This window comes from Diorhabda sublineata, chromosome 4, assembly GCF_026230105.1.
Source record: "Diorhabda sublineata isolate icDioSubl1.1 chromosome 4, icDioSubl1.1, whole genome shotgun sequence".
Taxonomy (NCBI): Eukaryota; Metazoa; Arthropoda; class Insecta; order Coleoptera; family Chrysomelidae; genus Diorhabda; species Diorhabda sublineata.
In genome coordinates, this window is record NC_079477.1 from 31,159,764 (window position 1) to 31,181,938 (window position 22,175).

Genomic DNA, 22,175 nt, shown 5'->3' on the forward strand with positions numbered 1-22,175 from the left:
GTTGATTATGATGAATCAGAGGGCTTTTCGCTCAACAGACAGGATTTGAAGGACCCAAACATCAGCTGCTCTGATAATTTTTTCAACAAGCTACAAATGTTCTTGGAAGGTCGACCAACATTAGTTAAGAATGTTAGTGAGTTCCTGGATGAATGTCTAATGCAGTTGGATTGATTGTAATTAATTTTAATCGCAGTTGATATGTCTTCTATATTCAGTTGGCTATTTCATCTTAAGTCGCAAAAAAATATAATAATAAAAAATTTAGAAGTAAACTAGTTACAGTAACCTCAAAATATGTTTGGACGAAGTACGTAATGAACTGACAAATTACAATCAAATATCGATATGCATGGAAACGATTTAACTTTACAATCCCCTTTTCATTCTTTGAGTGGAATGAATCACCATATTCTACATGATAAATTGTAGCTTCTAATTTGGTGATTACGGCATCTATATATACAAACTGTATTATCAAAAATATTGATAGATCACATATATTATTGTTATTTTGCGTATTTTCATTACAAATAATATTTACTCAGAGGTTTAATTGGAATATTTGTGAAGTTAATTTAAAAATAAGTATTTATACAATTTTCATAACCCAGAGGATAAGACCCAATAAAACGAAAAAGCTTTAAAATCAAATGTTCACCATTATTTTTTTCAAATAAAATATTTCTTTCTAAACCCATTTTTTTCATAATTCTATCAAGAAGTTTACCATTTATATGAATCCCTCTTTGGGGTATTCCTAGATTCTACAGCTCCTAGTTTGTTCATCTCCTCATTTGTTTCTATTTCTTCAAAGACGTTTCTCAGTATTCTCTCCTCCAACGTCCCACCATTCTTTGATTTATTTCGGTTTCCGAAAGGAAGATTCTAGAAACACTTCTGTCACTCACATTTACTTTGCTGAAAGCTACAATTAATTGAATGGTTAACAAGTTTTATTGAAATTTCAATTATGATCAGTACCGATACCAGTCTCTTGCTTAATTTGGAAATGAAATATTATTATGGTATGACTTCTCTTCTTTCTTTTCTTCTAAATGAATATATACTTATATAGACTTATGTGATTCCAATGGTTCGTCTGCTTATTCTGATCGTCAATACATTACTCATCATAATATATAAAAGTATTTTGTAGCGTGCGTTTGGTTGACGGATATCCCCATGAACCCTTCAGAATTATTCCAGTAGCTCTAATTCTAATTTGGATTAATATAATACAGGTACTGGTGAGTAGATTTTTTCACAATAGGTTCGTTTTACTTACAGAAAATTCGTGAATTTTATTCATTACGAACTAAAAACTGTAACCACTCTTGATATAAATGTCATCCGTGAAAATTTTTTTCCCAGATATCGTCTTTAAAATGCACATGAATAGATAGAGTTGGAAATATAATAATTCAACGATTCAAGAATCAGTTAGAAATCACATTATTCAACGGTGTCAACGATTCAATAGACAGTTAGAGATCGAATTATTCAATAATTCTGTAAAACAGTTCGGAAATTCAGATACTGATTCATATAGTGCAGTGATAGTGATATTAGGTATATAGAATGCGGCTATCTGTGTTCAAAACTTCATATTTTGGTGAGAAATGTTAAGGCAAAAAATTCCGTGACACATCAAAGTGTAACTTGTCTGGAAGCCCATACCTTGTTCTTTCAAAAAGTTAATGTCTGAAGGAGAATTCTTAGTAATAGTATTATTAACTTACTTGCATAGACGGCAATGTTAAATACTCTACTAATAATCAATTGGTACCATCAAGACGGCTACTTGACCGACCACAACTAACTCCACTAGATTTATTTTAATTCAAAAGTATACGCCAATCGACCTATTGATATTTAGGAATTGAAAAATTGTATTCATGAGGAATTTCAACGAATTGCAAAAATTATGTTTGTTTCTATCAGTAAAAATTATATTTGAGACTTTTTGCTTTTCAAAATTGTGACACTGTTCTTTGGATATCACATACCTACTAATAAAGTGACTATAATTTGAAACACCAAAGCGGGACACCAACCCGAGCTTTGGTCCAAAAAGGAAATTGTACACGAACAAGAAAATTTTGGGTGTATCATATTTTGAATCAACTTAGAGTTACAATTGAACGAAAACTTTATTATTTAGTGTATGAAAAGCTAGGGCTCGTTTGTCTACCGCTAATTCCACTTCACTTTTACCTGACGCAGTGTTATTAAAAAGCTTGTTTAATGAGTTTGAGGATGAATCTGAAACTTAAACGATTTCTATAAGTCACAATTGATCTTACAGTTCCGTTTAGGCATTTCAGCATCAAAATTCAATTTAAATTTCTAAAGCGGTATATTTGGCTTTCCCCACGGACACGTGAAACTCACCTTCACTAACAGTGTGATTTATATACTTCAAAGTTGATCAACAGTTGCTGGTTACTAACAATAATACTTCTTATTCTATCGTGAGAGTTGAAGCTTTTTATGGACTGCGTCAAGAAATTGGTTAGTTAATCTTACCACTCTTCCTAAATCTAAATAACGCTTTTAACTCCGATTTACGTGACTTAAGTTTCGAATTTTGATATTTTCTTATACTAGAATGCTTCAAATTGAGAATAATAAATACAACACAGTGCAACACGACCATAGATCATGCAAACAAGTCTTTCAGATAGTAGTAAATGAACGAAAACGCTTTCAAACCCATAAACTTACTTGTAGAAAAAAAGAAACAATAATATAGTTGAGCAACTGAAATTGGCTGGTCCCTAATAACAGTATTGGACAAGCCATCCTACAAAGAACACTCAATAGTTCATTCTATCTTAAGAGATGAAGCTTATTTAGATCTGCGCCACAAAATTTGACAATGAATCATACCACACTCTTTTTCTTAAAATTAAATAATGTTTTGAAATCTAATATATGTTGCTTGCGTTCAGAATTTTGATATTTTCTTGTATTAAATGCATTAAATGAAGAATTATAAAGTTAACACAGGAGCAACACGTCCATACATCCAAACAAGTCTTTCAGATAGTAGTTGAAACATACCAGTTGAAACAGAAAATGAAATCACCTTTATATATACGTACTTGTAGGCCTATACGTACTTGTAGAAAACAAGAAAATAGTATAGTTGAGCAATTGGAAGTTGCTGGAGTACTACTTCGAAATTCTAAGTAACTTGGACACGTCATCCAACAAAGAACACTCAAAAGCTTTTTCTATCTACATAAGTTTTACGTTTTACGTAAGTTTTGTGTGAAGGTTATATAAAATTATTGGAAATAATGGAGAAAATATTCATTATAAGCCAATGTTTCTTTCCCTTTTAATGTAAGCCTTCTAAGATTTACATTTCTTTTATTTGTTTTATGAACACAGAGTGTCAATTTGTACGACAATGCATTTTTCCTTGAAAGAATGAAAACTTTATCGGCAAACTCATCTTCTGGAACATGCTATTCAAAATAAGTTTTCCCTGCTTTCCATTGCGATTCCATCCTCATCATCCATCACAAATTCCAATTGTTTGTAAGGCACTGCCTAAAGACATGAAACCGTTAACGAGGAGAATAAAGAGTTTCAAACAGAAGTTGAGAGAAAAACTTCATCACTGTTTAGAAAATAAAGAGTAGAAATAATTAACGTTCCATTGATTTTTTCAAAGTACTAATAAAACCAACTATTCCTTTTTTATTAATATTCCATTGTATCCTGAATATAAAAAGTTTAATATTTAATTTAATCAAGGATGAATTAAAATGAAATTAAATGTTTTGGGCAACTAATTCTAACGTCAGTGGCCTTACGTGCCTTATTTTTAAATTTTCTCCGCTACTTTGTTTATATAACTGAATGTAACTGATTCTCTTCAATATACATTCAAAACAATTTTTGTAGCACGTAATTATGAAACCTAATTTTTTTGCATACTAAGTTCTATTTAGATAAGATAATTGGAAACAGTGACCTCTAGTTGTTTTTGAAACTTTGTGTAAATCGAAACTGGTAAACATAGTACCGCTACACTCCTTGTCAAAGAAAACCGTTAAATAACTGTATTCTCAAAAAAATTCTATGTATTTCGAGTGTGAATACGTTAAAAATTTCCAGATAAATTTCAAACACTAGTCTTATTAAATTGAATTTGGTGTTTTTATTTGGAGATGAATGTAAATTGTTTGTGTTCTCTAATACCCTTTATTGAGTGGAAAATATTATTTACAATTTTCACAGTAAAATTCAACCCACCAACAAAAGACAAACCACCTATTCACACGATTGACCAAAGGTTAAATCAATTTTCTAATTAATGTTCAAAGCCCTATATGGATCTGGCAGCAAAAGTAGACATCATGTTGGAACATTTGGCATAAAACTGACGAAGTTAATATTGGTAGGTACATCACATTGTTCAGGTTCTCTTAATGATTTATTATCACTATTTTGGGCGAGTGTTTTTGTGCCTTTTTGTTGTTATACAGTTGTACATTGCAAAAATATTAATGTAATGCATCCCTCATAGAAGCTTAGAATGTTTTAATAGACATAGCTGTCTATTAACAGAACTAAATTAACTGCAAGAATTACCCATTTTTTTATTTTATTTTTACTTTATCAATTAACTCTTTTTTTTTAAGATAATCATAACAAATTGTTGCTGGCTGCTACCAATTAAAATCAACCCTTATTTCTTCTGTTTTTTTTTCCAAATAGCTAATCCTTGAAACTTAAGAATGAAGTAAATAAATGGTAGTAACAAAATCATGAAAGAACAAAGCTAGATTTACCACAAAGTAATTGAGTTAGTTAAGAGACAGATTTACCAAGGTACATCAACAAATCAGCTGATCTTACTGACATTTGGTTGGTTGATCAAAGCTAATCATTTTTCTTCCTATACCTAGTTTGAAATTGTATTTGTTACGTCCCAAGCCCGATCTTGTACGGAGTCGAGCTTCGTACAATGAATTTGTACGAAGTCCGATCTGTACAAGCCATTTTGTACGAAGCGGAGATTGGTGGTCTTCGGACAGAGATGATTGTACGAAGTCGACTCTGTACAACGCTGGTTGTACGGAGTCGGAGCATCGATACTCACTCGGCAATGAGCGCGCTATTAAGATGTTAGTAAACACAAACTTAGTTATTGTGATTGAAAGTATGTTCTCCGGCTAGTTGGCTACCATCTATTGTTAGGTTAGGTTAGGTTAGGTTAGGTTAGGTTGCGTGTACTACTTCGAAATAACGCGCTCATTACCGAGTGAGTATCGATGCTCCGACTCCGTACAACCAGCGTTGTACAGAGTCGACTTCGTACAATGAATTTGTACGAAGCTCGACTCCGTACAAGATCGGGCTTGGGACGTAACATATACATTAGTGTAAATCGATCAGTTGTGCTTCTTATACGCAGGCTTTTGATCAAGATCTATTGCCTTTTGCATTAAATTGTACGTTATCTTGCTATATGTCAAGCAGTTTTGCTTATCTAAATTTGACAATGTCACACATACAGTCCTCTGATTATTTAAGTGAGGAATTTTCTTCATATTTCCATATTTTTGTTTTATTTATTCCTTTATTGATTGTGATGAGCGAAATTTAGAGAAAATCTGTTTATAACGGATATAAGACTTACTATTATAATGAAACATAATATATTATTGCATAAAAAAAGAGTAAATAAAGAACCAAATAAATCTCTAGTGTTAATTTCACATCTTCTTATACTGTTCCTTGGTTACCAATTTGACTGATAGTTTTTTCATTGTAAAATCAATTCTGTTACTCTTTAGGTATGCAATCTTTTATACACGCGCGTTAAAAGCTATGACTATAAAATCTGAATCAGACTTCGTTTTCTAGTTACGAAACTCAGTGACATTTGATTTACATATTATTTGAGTCACAGTGTTTTTCACAGCATACATATTATTTTCCGACGTCTGAATTATGAAGAAAATTCCTGTTATCATATATCATATGAAAAGCGAGGTCAGAAAGCTTATATTATCTTATACAGAACTGTATTCAACTATTTTGACAAGCTAAAAAAAGGGGCTTAAAACTTATTTTTCTTCGTAATTGATTTTTAACTTAGAAATTAACATTGTAAAGTAACATATAATGAATTCTCTCATTAAATTTAAAGGGTTGTTGGTTCAAAAGCGAAATTAAGATTTTTAGAAGATTGTTCTTAAAAAAATGTCCGTTTGAATATAAGTATAACCTCAAGACCAATCTGCAAAGCTGTTGAAATTTGAATACAAAATCATTTATGATGTGGTTACCAAAAACGGAAGTGCTTGTACGAATCGGTCAGTATACGCATACTGTATACCACCAAAACAACTAACAAAACTAGCAAATGAGGAAATGATTTTCAAAATAACGGGGTAAGCAGGATTGAGTGTCAATTATCACATATAGGACAATGGTTTGGGGTACAAGACCTAGTCTGAATACCACGAGGAACAATCTCTCGAATGTAGAAACACTGGCTTGCATATGTGCCACCGGTACCATGGAAGCATGCTAAGGCTGCACTAGAAGTGATTCTAAATTTCCCACCTCTCCACATAGTACTGGAAAGTGAGGCAAAAAACATCACTTAGAATATTCAGAGATGGAACCACCAAAGAAAAACCGTCCCTAAACAATGACGTGGGACATGTCTCAGGATGATGTAAGTGGGATCATAACACTATACAATAAATGAACAAAAATGTTATTAAATAGTATACGAACGGATCTAAAACAGCAGAGAGAACTCGAATAGGAGTGTACGGGCTCAGAACCAAACCCTCTGAAAGCCTAGGCAACACACCAAGCTGTTTCAAGCAGTAATTTATGCAATTGAAAAATGTTGTGCCCAGTTCAATTTAGAGAGGAATTATCGCACACAGAAGATCTTCATCCTATTCGATAGTCACGCAGACTTGCAGCTTTAAACAGTATTCCTTTTGGATTACGTAGAAAAATTACATGAGTTAGGCAAGAAAAATGAAGTTACGCAATAATGGATTCCGGGACACACCGGAGCGGGGACCGACAAGCCCTTCATGGGACCTGAATCCTGTAGTATCAGCTACAGAACAATAGAAAAATTATTGGGAATTAAGGTAGATACGAGCAAACCCAATAATTGGGACAACCTATAGGGGCTGAGACAGGCGCACACAGTCTCCTGGGAAAGTATAACCAGAGAAGATCTGCTGGATGTATCAACATGAGTAAGAACAATCTACAGATACTAATAGGAGTCCTATCGGGCACTATCACCTCAATAGCCACTTAAAGACACTAGACTTAGCAAATAATGCGGCGTGCAGAGGACGAAACCTCTATCCACATTCTCTCGATGTGTGAAACACTACGGAATTCCAGAGCACCACACCTGGGAACGAATGAAATAGAAGACGAAGATTTCTGACATCTGGACATTTTGAACTTTCTAAAAAGAGTGGGATTGACAGATCAGCTGTAAACACTAGGTTCCCCGTAATGTCAACAAGAAATAGGCACACGATAGATCCTTTGGGTCGTAGTGTATATGATACCCCAATACCTACATACATACATACATTATAGAGTGTCCCTGGAAAAACAACTGAGTTAAATAATACTCTGAATAAATTATATACAAACATAAAATAGGTAGTTAAAACTGATGCAATAAGAACTTCCCTGTATAATATATAATATCTTTATACATATATCAAATATAAACAATATTAATGGTACGAACTTGTGTAAATTATTTAAAGTGTAAAATCATTAATTCACTCCAATTTAACATTAGTCAAATTCTTGAATCATTCCGGACATCTAGGGCTTCTGATTCTATATAAACAAAAAAAAATCAAATATTGGAGATGTTGAATTCAGTGCAAGACATGCCAAAGTATTCCAAGTAATGCTTGTTATAGTTAAAAAAGTCCTTTTCAACCTTTTCATCCCTTCTAAAAAATAATGCGAACCAAACTGAATTTTGTAATTATTTCTGAAACCTCTCATTCACTATTTCTTACATGAGCTATAGTCCATACCGCGTGACTTCGATACGATCAAAGAAAATATACTAAACTCGAACAAAATAAAGAAAATAAAAAATTGGATATCTATGTTTAAAATTCAATAGTGAGATTTCAGCTTTTCATAATATTATTTACATTAAACTTTATTGAAAACACTAAAGGAAACAGGAACAGCTAAGATTGTTGATGTTAATGAAGATGATACTAGTAAAAATGAGAACGAGTCGAGAACAGAGAGTTAGTTTTTGATGTTTCATACTTAACAAAGTCGAATTAAGTTCGATTGTGAATCCTCCAGGCTATAAGAACATCCGTACCGGATGCATTTGTGAAGGAAGAACTACTAAACAACCAAAAGTAAAGAAAGTCGTGGAAGACCAATAATTTTTCATTCAAACACCAAATAAATCCGCTCGAAAGGCTAGTAGTGAGTCAGCAGTTTCTAAAGCGTACAAAACAAAGTGCTTACTTTGCTAACGAAAATTATTTCGCGAACTCAGGTTGATTCCACTCTACGAAGTACTAAATTTAATTGTACGTTTTTTACGATACGAAAAACGTTAATTATATATTAATTGATGTTTTGCGTTTGTACTACATATTCCGTGGTTAAATTTGAATCTAGAATATCATTAATATTTCAATATTGAGTCGACTGCATGTGATATTTGTTACTCAGAAAAATTTGAAAATAAACAATAAACATGTGAGAACAATCATTTTTCACGACGAGTACGGATCTGTTACCCAATTGCAGAGCGTTGACGAGAGCAGCTGTAAACAAAATATGTATGAACTTTATTGCTGCATTGAATAAGTGCCATTATTTGTGTATTAAACGCTTTCCATGCGTCTGCCACGAATAATCCTTCTCTGGGAAATAACATGCGTACATATTCCAACTCCAAAATTCATCCTGTTCCTTAGTTGACGTTCAGCTGTTTTTCGGGGAGAGTGCTACTTGGTTTTATTAACTGTTCTAAGTGGGACTTTCAAAAGACAGATAAAGGAAAAGTGATATTTTGGTAAGGTGTTTTAAGGTTTTTTTCATCAATAAGAGTATATTTCAAATTACTATTCATACATAACTTTAAATAAATTGATAATTCTTTTATTGTTCTTACGACGTTTGTATGTTTTGTCATAGTTTTTGAAAGAAAAAATGCCTCAAAATTATCGAATAATTTTAATTTATTATGAGTTCTTATCATTAGCATTAGATTTTTCACAAAATTTATCAATAATATATTGCTCCACACTTTTAAAACACTGATGTTTTCGTGGGATATGGGATAAGATTTTTATTTTTACGAAAACCATGTTTTAAATTACAAACTTAATGAATTAATTGTTGTGCTATGGTTTCGCGATGTTTGCATGTTGTTTTGTGGTATTTCTTGAAATATCGTCAGTTTATACTTTTGAAAATATACAAATTGTAAAAAAATATTTCAATATTGTTGATAGTTTACTTGATCTCGATTTTATAAATCATTTGTTGAAAGACAATGATTTAGATTCAATACTATAGTGTATATCATAACTCAATATGCTTCAAAATTTGTATTATATTCAATTATCATTATTGTTCAACTAGTTTATCTGAATTTGTTAATAATACATTCTTCAACGCTCTGAAATGCTTCGACAACAAAAATTCTAGATAGTTTTTCTACCTACATATTTTATTTCTTACATTTGCTCACCCATTTCCAAGAAATATCCTGTGTGGTATTTGGTCTCTGTAATAGGTATTCAGATGAGGTAATGAATTAATATTGAATTGGAACTACCAGCTGTTTAACGGAACGAAATTTACAAATAAACAAAAGGTGCGAAACCTGCATAAACCTCCTAAAAAATTAAAGTTCTTAAATAAAAGAAACCTAATCCTGACTACGTTCCTCCAAATAAAAATTGTCGAAAACCAAGTCTCAACGATAATATATTCAGTGAGGGAAGGAACAAAATACACGGCAGTCAATGAGTAAAAACAACTTGTAAACTTCTAGTCTAGGGTTTATTGTAACCAATGATGATGATGATGTAATTGTGATCTAGTTCTAGCTGCTGCAGAGCTATGAAAAACAAAATGGAAATCAAGAATACGGATGGAAACACTGAGAGGGAAATAGTTGATAGATCTGGGTAAAGGGATGCTCTGTTATACGAATAAGTTTTTATGGTATTATCTATATATTTATAAATCATAACTTTCAGTTGCAGCTTTTTGAGTTTCATTTGAAATTTCACAACAATATGTTGCTCTGTTTTCACGACTATAGTTTTTTACGGCAAGACAAAAAACAGCCTCTATACTTGGTCCACGGCTATACTGGTTTGTCACGGTAGACATCGTATTCGAATACTCTTCAAGCTAGACAGCTGACGTTAACCTTGGTGTTTGCGTACTTTTTCTGTAGTAGCGCTAGTTTCCTTGCTCCATAGCCATATTCCGTATTGTATTATTTATGTTCCTCAGAGAAACACGAAATAAAAATTATCACGAAAAAAAAAGTATTCAAATCGTTTGCTTCTCAGAATTAAATAAATGTATTATATTAACAAATCTTTGAAATAATAATTTTGTGAGCACTTCACACAAAAAAAAATAAATAAAATGTTTGTGATATAAAAAAGAATCGTTTTCTCAATCAGATTTTATTATTTTAAACTATTAGAACGGCTGTACAAAAAAGTAAAGTAAATGTACTATAGCGTCATAATAATTAACGGAATAGAAAAAATGTTTGACGAAGAACTTAACAGGCCGTTGGGTATCTCAAATTTTTTTAGTGCTATATAATAAAAATAATAATTCATTTTTCTCTTTCGAAATACACCGAAAGATTCGTTGTATTGATTCGGAGTATTTCGTGTTTTGAAAAAGTTAATAATAGTTACCATTTCATTTAGCTGCATAATGGGTACACCTGATATTGATTCCACACTAATCATTATTACAATTATATTTCACTTACATTGTGCTCTAGCAATTGAAAATATAGGAAAATACTAGCTTTTGCTTGCGGCTTTGGTCCCGAACTTTTATATAATCCTTGAAGATAATATCAAAATTACTGATAAGTATTCTTGTCTATTCATTTATAGTTTAGAATAATATACTCAAGTAACTAATAATTTTGATAAAGATTCAAATAGTCCATTGAAATGTTACATGAGCTATGGAACATGTAGGGTCAATACAAGCTTAACTCGCCATCTTGGAAAAAGTGGTGAAAACACGTTTTTCCCGATATCTTAAAAACCATCAAACTTACAAAAATTTGTAAAGACATATATACGGAAATATACTCGGATACTGTGAAAATAGGCTATATCCTGTGTTGGAGGAAGCGATGTTAGACTAAATGAATTTTTTGATACTGTCTTCAAGAATTGTTTGTATTTCATAGTGTCTAGAGAATCGTCATTAACGCCACCGTATAAAAAAACGAAAAAACGTTCGCCACCGAGACTGAGCAAAGAAGGATCTACTTTCTCATTCAGGAATAGCGCTGTATCACCAGCTAACTCAGGATGCTTTTCCAGAATTTTAATGAATTTTAGCTTGTCCAAATTACAGGAAGCTGATGTTTTGTCACATCCTAGAAAAGCATAGAGAAACAGTAAATTTTCCGCTATTAAATCTCCATACGTAAGGCCTGAAGGGCTATAAAAGTGGTCAGATGTACGCCCTTTAAAGGTTTTAAAAAGAAAATATTTGACTTAACTCCTCTTAAGAATTATTGTAAGAAACAATAATTTTTTAAGCTCTGTATTAGGGAAAAGAGTCAGTAATAAATAAGTGAAATTGTAGGGCTTGCAAAAAAATTATCAAAAATAGATTTCCAATAAAAAAAAATTTAAGTAGGATAGAAATGTTGCTTTGACCGGGTTGTCATTAGCATTGACGAACCCGGTCAACATTGGTGCGCTGTAACAGCGTTTTAAATGAATGAAATTCGAAAAAATTCGAAAAAAAGGAAAATCTTCGTGGAGAGATCTTCTATACAATTGTTCTGACATAATGTTTTGGTAGAATCAATAAAAAAAGTTATTACGCAAAAATTTAATTCATAATTTGCTCATAACTTATCAAATTTTGGATTTATGACAAAAAGTCGCATAAGCATAATTTTACGCAAAACAATTTGCTACAAAACATGTCTACATAAATTTTTTGTAAGATTCATAGTTTCTGAGATATCGCAAAAAAAATATTTTTTAACCACTTTTCCCAAGATGGCGGCCAGGGGACAAGAGCGGCAACCCCACAAACTTGGGGTTAAGATTGTATTGACCTAAAAATAGTTCAGTTTGGCCCTCAAATTGTAACATTTCAATAGACTAAAAACTGAGTATCTGAAATCGATAAGGTAAGGTAAGGATCGTCGGCTCAACTCTTGCCACACTCTAGCATAAATTTTTAAAATCCTTTCACTTCACTTCATTCAAGAAGCATTTGTGTAAATTTTATGGTTGTTACTAATAATACATTTATTGGAATGACTACGTACTCAGAAAAATGGCAGAAACGTCCTTTCTTGGCGTGTTGATGAAATAGTATTGTAAAGTATCGATCATAAACACCGATAGAGAACTGATAAATTACATTTGAAAAACTTGCAAATTTCCATCAAATATTTAAGACGTTTAAGAGTAAAAGATCTAAAAACCATTTTTTATTGGGAATTCACGTTTTAATGTTCAAATTTCTTGATTGTAGCTTTAGAAGTTCCGGATATACAATCGACAAAATCTTTTTCGTTGATAATTTCCTATTTTACATAAAACTATAATTTTTTACTTGTTATTTTTATTCTTCTTCTACATTTTTGCCTTATTGTTATATTTATATCCTTCAATTTTCATTGATGATGACGTTCAATATTATTATTTGCGATAATTCCCTTTTTGTAGGTTCCTATAGAAGTATAACCCAATATTTTCACTATAATAATAATCTTTGTTAACTATCTTGGACATGTCTGGCTATATCCGTTTTAAAGCAATTCAGTTACTCTTCCGTTTTTTTTATACAAATCTCACCGAACTCATTTTATATACTAGTAAAGAAATAAAGGAAATCTTTCATACGCGTGCTTAAATATTGATATTAGAAATAATGAGTTGTAATGCTAATTATATTTATTATCATTATAATGACATTTCGATAGCGTCCAATAATAAATAAATTTTAATCAGAATCACTACCGATGATAAATTATTTAGGAAATATAAATACTCAATGAAAGTGAATTAATTTAAAATTGTAATCAAAAAAACCTCTGGTACGAGCTAGTCGTTAGAACAACGACAACAAAGAAAAAATAAATGTGACTCAACCAAATCTCATCAACTCTTAAAACCAGCATATGAGAAGAGTTAATAATAAAGAGGGCTTAGTGAGAAAATACACAATTTAGATCCAAGGATAAAAATAGTACAATATCAATTCATATAAAAGAAATGACCGTTACCAATGAATAAATATTATATAAAACTTTGCACGGATAACAATCAATAAGTTGTTAGGACTTCAGAATAGCAGTTTTGAAATTCCACTGCAATGATATAAAACGGAAAGCGTATGGAGCAGCAGTAGTTTCTGACGAAAAAATCACTGGATTCAACGCAGAAACAATTAGATAAGGTATCACACAAAATAATTTTCTGTATTTTACATTCCATGGTACCGGTGTCCTATATATAGGACACTTAAAAAATATTTGTGAAATAATTTAATTTTTCATTTCAATGTAGAAGTCTGAGTAAACTTCAATAAACTATTTTTAAGCAGAATTTGGTTTTAATGCGTCATTATTATTGGTACTGATACTTAATGGATTTTAATGAAGTATTGATAACTCCAGTATGGTAAGAGATAGGTATAGAGAACAAACATAGGGTGCTTTGAATTTTAAGTAATAAGGTTATTGACGTTTGCATTTGCCCAAAGTGACCATTAATATTTGAATACTCTATTATGAACTAATGAAACAACAAATATTACGATCAAGAGCTCTAGGTGTTTTAAATCTCTGTGGTAAACATTCTGAAATCTCTAAATTAATTGAACTCATTGGATTCAACCTTATGAACCAATTCCCCATTTCCACAAAAAAATCAATATCTCAAGAACAGCAGAACCTAGGTTCAAAGCTGGTTCAATTTTGCATGTAGAAAACAAAATTTGGATCAATTATAGGACTTTCCATTTAAAAAATCGTATGTTTGATTATATTAGTCCAATATATACAATATATTCGGAGAACTGATTTTATATAAAACACTTGAAACACAAGTAATCAGTCATATAGCCCTGTATAACAAACCATAGAACTTGATGTAGGATTAATAATTTTTGACAAAATTCATTTTCCAAATATAATTTTGCAGGCGACGATGTTATATGGAAAACAAAGGGTATTGTGCGGTATAGTTATATACTTAGATATTTATAAAATTCAAACAAAGTCTGAGAGCGGAAAGATTCATCGTTGTGCTTTTTACTTTTTGGTCCTTGAGACTTGCGACTGTCATGCATGCAAATCGTTTCTGAGTACAAGCGAAAATCAATTTTCCGTGGAATAATTTTACACTTTTGAGATTTATGTTGACGAGTAAAATTAAATTGTTATGATAGTTACTGGAATTGTTCGAAACTGTTTTATATGTGACATATTCCTGAATATTTACACGATTAGCAAACCGTAGATTTTTGTATTGCAATATCTTCCTGAAGGTATTATAGTAACGAACCAAGTTGCATAATTATTATCATTGAATCATATCCAGTATTCATAAACAGAAGAAAATTACATCGAAATTTTTGGTCACATAATATTGTCAAACTGACATTTTTGTATCAAAATCTGTAATAGAAAATTAGCTTTTTGACAACTCTTTACATTTACATCCAGACTTCTGATAGCGAATATTGAAAATATTTTATGGCTATCAACATCTGATGTATTCAGTATTATTTATTCTTATTCATAAATTATGTCGAACGGAATTATATTTCCATAGTCCATAATCGTTTTTTGATATTCAATATAGTCCAGTCAATTAGGTTTTATCTACGGAAAAAATCCTAATTAGCTGAATTCTATTAGGGTTTACCACTTGTGCTTGCTTTTTACATAAAAAAATCTGCCAGTGAGGGTCATTTGGGTAAATTATACTAGATTTTACTAAGTTCCTAAAACTCTAAAAGATAAGTACACGAAAAAGCAGTTTACGTCTTAGTGTACGGTATAAAATACCGTGTGAGTCTAGTCGCTTTCTCAGCGCTGTACTCTAAAAACGGTTGATTTTACAGAAAAATACTAAATACATTTTTTGTAGACAGTTGTAGACAATTTTTATAATAACCGCTATTGACTTCCAAGCAAGGTACTTTCGAAAAACTGATTTTTGTGACTTTTTGACTTTTATAACTTTTTTAGCCGGCACGATATCGATTTTTCACATCTTCAATATAAAAGCATGTTGAAGGTATATACAAAAATTCAGCTCATTAGGAAGTTTTGCGCAGATTGCTGTTTAAAATGTCCAAAATGACTGGACTAATAAAATTATTGCCTACAACTCAATCTAAAAATGCATAGGTTTTTTCACAATATTCGAATTTGTCCTCATATTGAGCCATAGAAGTACATTATGTCGATGCTGTATTATTTTAAATTAATAACCTTATCTAAACTAACTTGTTTCCTCCAGTACTAAGGGTTTTCAATTTTCTAATAAAAGAAAAACTATAGACTACCTGAAAAGGCAGTGCTGGAGAACACACTAAATGATTTCTTTATAAACAGTTCAGAATTAATCATTGAAATGGATGACCTTTGATGAATTACCGAGGGAAGGATGGAAAATACTGCCTAAACACGCTGTAAACATATCACTTTCCTTAGGGTGACTAACATGTGAAACAATTTAGATTTAATCGATACATCACGCAATTTTTAACAAGAGACAAAAAATATATTAGATTACAATATATCATGACAGTCTTCATGACTGTACTTAATTATATTCACTTTCGAGCAACCCTCTTTTAATCATAGATATGTTTCATACTTAGGGTTCTCAATTTCATCTGTTTTTAGAAACGAATACTGCTTGGATGTTTGTAAATTATGATGACAAGGTAATTGAAAGTTATGAATTGATTTTAAAGACCCCGTAAGTGGTATAACGAACGTTTCAAATGAGAAACGGTGTCATTAGAGTTGTATTAATTTTGGAAAATTTATTTGATATGGATCTAGGTACCTATCTAAGTAAATTATTATTTCCAATCTACTTACTTTACTGCTTCAGAGACCGAAGGTAAACTGTTCGTAAACCGTCGGTATCTGAAGTCGATATCTTGGTTATCGAAACACGTGTGATACAATGTAACTGTTAGTGTTGGTATGAGGGTAATAGTCTATTAAGTATGATCATCACCGACGGTTCTATAAATTCCACCTTGTAACTAATTCTGGTATTGATTAAAAATATTGAATTACGATTTTCTTCTGAATAACTTTTTTCAATTTTTAACAAAATATATAATATGATAATCGATTTGAGTTCATTTTTCTGCATTCTGGAGAGATAATCTTCAACAAAATACTCATGATTATCGATTTATGTTCAAATGTCCCAAATTTAAACGTTCAGAACTTCAATGATAGAACAAATTGAACAGAAAGTTTCCAAGTTTCACGAAGTTGTAGTTTCATACTGTCCAACAAAATATATGCTACTACACATTTTATGATTTGAATTGCTTAAAGACTTAAATATGAGATAATAGAGGCAGCTTTCAAATTTCTAGACTTTACAACAGACATGGTAATTTATAAGTGGTTGGAATCGAAACTAGTAACTAGATGTGGATTTCAAGACAAAGTTAACACTTATTTTCTCATATCGACAAAATAAACTAGCAAACTTTGTGCAACATATTTCAATCGGGAAACCGTACTCATAATTTCTAAATTCATGGAAATGGAAGATTTTATCTTCATCTGTCATTAATATTGATCTTGTACCTACCTAACCCAACATTCACTTGTTTCCACGAAGACAGAAATCTGCTTGGCGTACATCTCAAGAGGCAGATGTCTATGACGCGGATATTTACAATTTTGTCTACTATTATGCAAATGCTTAAATAAGTTTATTGACTACGTAGGAAATTTTCCTTCACTCTTTCAAATGTAGGTAACTATTTTTTTTGTACGTCAGTTTTTATTCCAAAACATATTGTTCACTATTTGAATAGCCCTCGTGTTTTATTTGTAAAATGATTGAGTGTTATAAAATACGTTCATGCCAGTAGCATTGACCTTTTTGTTTTCAGTAAATAACTTGAAGCGTGATATAATAAAAGTTTGCAGGTTCGGCAGTTCTTCCGCATTTCCTTTTTTTCATCATTCGCATATTTTTAACTCTAGTCAAAAACTATTATATTCATATTATATTTAGAAAGACTAGTGCTATCAGGTAATTTTTTTAACTATTCTGAAATATATGATAACCTCATATCAATATATATGTACAGAGCGTCCACAAAAACTGTTCCGTTTTTTTTCAACCACCGATCGCTCCGTGCAGATGCAGAAGAAAGCAGGCATACGCTGTAAGCGACTACGAACCTCTCGCACTACACACTCCGCCATTGTTCACATTCAGGCGTCAGTCGGCGTTGTGCTACAGCCATGTAAACATGTCCGCCATTATTGATGCTTCCGCCAAGTGTCAATTGTGAAGTGTGAATCGTTTTCTACAAGCTGGATGCCATAGTGCTGCAGAAATCCATCGTAGAATAAGTCGTGTGAATGGGGAAAACCCTACCGAATATGGAAACAGATATTTATTAACCGATTAATATGTTTGATTTGTTAATTTTAATTTTGATCCATTGAAAATATCGATAATATTGGAATTTGACGATAAATTTTCCTCATAAACAAAATTACAGCGAAGCAAGGAACATAGTTTCCGATAAAACTCCCATAAATGCTTCAACAGAATGTTATTTTATTATACACTCACTAGGACATTATACACAAGGATTTGAGAATCTCTTAACTTCACGAAATGAATAACTTTATTCATAAATAAGAAGTTTCAATTATGTAATCACTTAATTTTACAAAGACTCCATCGATTGTTGTGTTAGCGTTTGTTGTAGCTTCTCATGAAGATCCTAAATCTATTCCATAAGTTGCTTCCAAAAAATTTTTGAATTCGGTGGTTGTTGAGAGATCTTGATTAAAATCTGTATGACTTTATCGTGATTTAACAATGTTTGTATTGATGTATGACCAGTGTATGAGTCCATATTTGTTGACGGATGTTTGTGAATATTTAATATGTTGATATCCTGATACTTGCAAAAAGTTATTTCTATTTGGTGACTACCAGATGTAAGGATTGATGAGTCCAAGTGTTGAGTATAAAGAATATCTTCATTTTTAGAATAGATTATTATTCCTTTTGCTTTTGGTGTATCAGAATGAGGGATTTGTATTGCAAAAAGTACTTTCAGGTTGATTTAATTAATTTTGTACTAATAATGGCAAAAATTCCTTTCGTTTAGACACATCTACAGTTATACAGGGATTAAATACTAAAAACCTGACCTCGCTAAAAAGACTAGAGATATGATTTTTGAAATGGCTATGAATTAGCTCTACTGGAAAAAACTTTTGGATAAAAGTAAATTAGGTCTGTAATTACAAAGTGTTGAACTCAACTTCAACCAACATAATTTAACTTTGAATATAATCTCTTTTTTACTTATGCAAACTTTAGTACCACTTTTTCATTTGTTTAAAATCGCTTTCCACCAAGTTTCATAACACAAAGTAATCGCGGATAGTCAAATCATGTAAATATGGCAAAGTTCGGTAGTAATATCATGTAAGCAAATCAGTATACTATTTCTTCTATCTTGGAAACATATTCCTCGGATGAAATCCTGTTTTGACTTGGTATAATGGTGTAACCAAGTTTTCTTTACCCTAACATATTGACAGCAATTTTCAATTGGATTCCATTCAAATATATTAGTGTTAAAAATACCATAAAAACATACATTTAATTTGAGAGTAACTATCTTGTCCTGGATTTTTTTTTATTTTAAATTGCACTGTACAATTCATTGTAAAAACCAAATTCAAATTAGCTTACGTTATCAAAAACCACATTTGGGATCTATTGAGTTATTTTCAATTTTTTTGACAACATTTGCTAATATAAACAACTACAATTTGCTGATACATTTGGAAATTGAATCGAGCCATACATTTACAAACATATAACTGCAAGAGGGATGCGAATTTATTTTGGTTTCAGAAAACCCCAACCCATTCCAAATGGATTGTTCTGACTTCAATAAGGGGATAAACTAGGATCTTTTGGTCCTTTATTCTATAAAATATATTCTATCAGTAACATGGTTTCACTGAATTGAATATTTGTCCAATTTACTTGAGGTTTGATATTATTAACATATAAATGAAAATAGTGTAAATAACTGAAATTTTGTGTTAATTTTCGAATAATCTTTCATTCGAAAAATCACAAGGTACTATTAGAATTATTATCGTCTCTAACAATATTATTCTCATATTCACGCTTATTAATACATATACAAAATACTCCTTAATACAATTACAAAAATCAGCATGAATTTTTAAAAGCATAAGAAATACTTCCATCATATGCATCAATATGACAAACTTTTTATAATTATACACAAAACCCAAACGTATCTAGAGGTATTAGTTACAGATCTTCTGTGGTCTCTTTGTAAATTAATTATGAAATAATCCGTGATTAAGGGCCCAAAGAGTAATATTGTGGACTAAGAAATATTTTGTTGACTTTAAACAGCAACCTAAAATATTTACATTTGGAATAAGAAAGGGATAAAATAAATCTGAGCAGTAAGAAACTTTATTGAGCTCATAGAAAAGTTGAATCTAGTGATCCTTTTCGTTGTAAATTGCGGGAGCGTCTCTACTAAAACTTGTATAAAAAAAGAAGATATTGAACATTATAATGTACTATAACTCATAAGAGATGTTTTCGATTCTCGGTTTAATCTTATTGAGTTAGAAGTAGATTTGTATCCAAGTTACAGGAGAAGGAGCAGCATGTTTTAACTATGGGACAAAAACGAAGGAAAATCCAATGCTCGGTTTCTCAACTACAATATTTCAAGCAGATTTATATACAGCCAGCGCTGGAAACATAAACAACCGATAACACAGGAACAAAATAATTTACATCTTGTTCAACAACCGACATGACTCGGGTCTAGGAAGGTTTGAGACTGTATTGAACAGAAAGAGAAAATGTCAACTAATAACTATGTCAAATTTGCCTGGTGTTCAAGAGAATGAAAAGAAAAATCAATTGGTGAAGTCACAAGTATCACAAGTACGCTACCGGCCTCCTCAATCATGTACCCAATGGTTTCATAAATATACTTCTGGGCGGAAGAGTCAACTGTACAAGTGGCTGGAGATCACCGCCATGCAACAAACCCAAAACCCTTTCTAGGCTAATAATCGGGTCAATTACTGGTCACTGATATTTGACAAAGTACCTTCTATCTACGTCAACAAGATATGCCTTATACTAGATGCTCAATGGCCAAGTTGTAGAGATGAGTAGACAAACCATGTATTGTTCAACTGCTCTCTTCTCTGGGATGTTTGAGAGGACTTCCTAGGAATAAGCGCAGAAAAGCAGATTGAAACCAATACGAGAGATATATGTAATCTTTTCCGGTTTGCACACGAAGTAGCTCGTCATAATCTGTAGAAAAACTAATGAATTGTTCTTCGTAGAGACTTGGCATAATGGCTGAATTGCAAGGCACCCGGTTCAATAAGAATATATTCTCAAAATCATGCACTGCAATCTTAAAATATATTCTCCCCACCACGCTTTTCAGTATAATTAAGAGAGAGATTATTGTTGAGATTGTCATGGGTGGATAGAGGAATCTTTGGAGGGATGTGTTTTACTTTTGTGGAATGGCCTAATGAAAGGAAAACTTTCATTTGCAAGGCTGATGTTGGTTGGGCGTGTTGGGGGCAGTGTTTTCAAAGTGAGTGTATTCACATTTAGCGTGAGTGAAATTAATTTGGGAGAAGAGACAGAGAAGAAATAGTGTTAGACTGTAGTGATTGGGCAAAAAGGCTAGCACAATTGCGGGTATTATTTATTTCTTGTCATCGAGTTTTTGGCTAATAAACAAGTTCAACATGTAACACGAAAACCGCAAAACACTTATAAAGCCGACGAGTCAGTTTGAGCCTAAGTACTCTTTTTATCTTTGTAAATTCTCTACTTCTCTATGGGAAAATGAAAATAAATCTATAGAATTGGAATCATAACAACAGTAACATGTATTTATTTTGACTAAGAGAAGATTTTCAACTAGTATGTAACTGTTGGTGAGATCATATCGAATCCACTTCTACCATTGCACCAACTTTCACAATTAGACTGTCTGACCCGCGTTTCGATAACCAATTTTACGCCTTCAAAAAAGTTTCACGCTTTACCTTCTGTCAGTGATAACTAGGTAAGTAAAACCTGTAGTGGTACTGTAAACAGTATTCAATCAATGTGCAGGTTTATTTGGTTGATGTTATTAATTGATAAAATATGAAAATTTCATCGAATAATATTTCATAAACACATTGTTTGTATAGATATTGTCTTTTGAATATGTGGGAATTATAGATTTTCTAATTAGATGCTAGTACATCAATTTATATATTCTTCTTTCTTTCTATATATATATACCTGATCTTTAGAACGATTCCCACAGCAACTTTCTATTTTTCTCAATATCCGTAAACTTAGTCCTCATTCGATTAGTTTCTTTCTGGATCTCAACTGCGAAAGTTTTTTCTATCTCCCACGCGAAACTTAAGCAAAACCCATAAAATAATCTTTCAATATAATCCGACTTTTTCCTCAGTATTTGAAGGGAATACAAAAAGAGGTTATCGACCTTTCGTGACAATAAATCAAACAAAGTCGTTTGCGTTGGAACTTCGATTTTTCCATTTTCCTTTTGCGTCTTCTTAA

The 22,175-nt window shown here is 31.8% G+C and overlaps 1 protein-coding gene across 4 annotated transcripts in view; it reads left to right on the forward strand.

The window, feature by feature from the left end:
* Positions 1-8,587: 8,587 nt before the first annotated feature.
* The window catches only part of LOC130443145 (kelch-like protein 17), a 39,914-nt gene continuing 26,326 nt past the window's right edge, over positions 8,588-22,175 (forward strand). For 2 of the 4 annotated variants that reach the window (XM_056777639.1, XM_056777640.1), the window contains exon 1: positions 8,830-9,082. The gene's annotated coding sequence lies outside the window, so the exon portion shown is untranslated. Of the gene's footprint in view, positions 9,083-10,124; positions 10,206-22,175 lie in introns of all 4 variants that reach the window. The other 2 variants (XM_056777638.1, XM_056777637.1) reach the window with 2 other exon arrangements.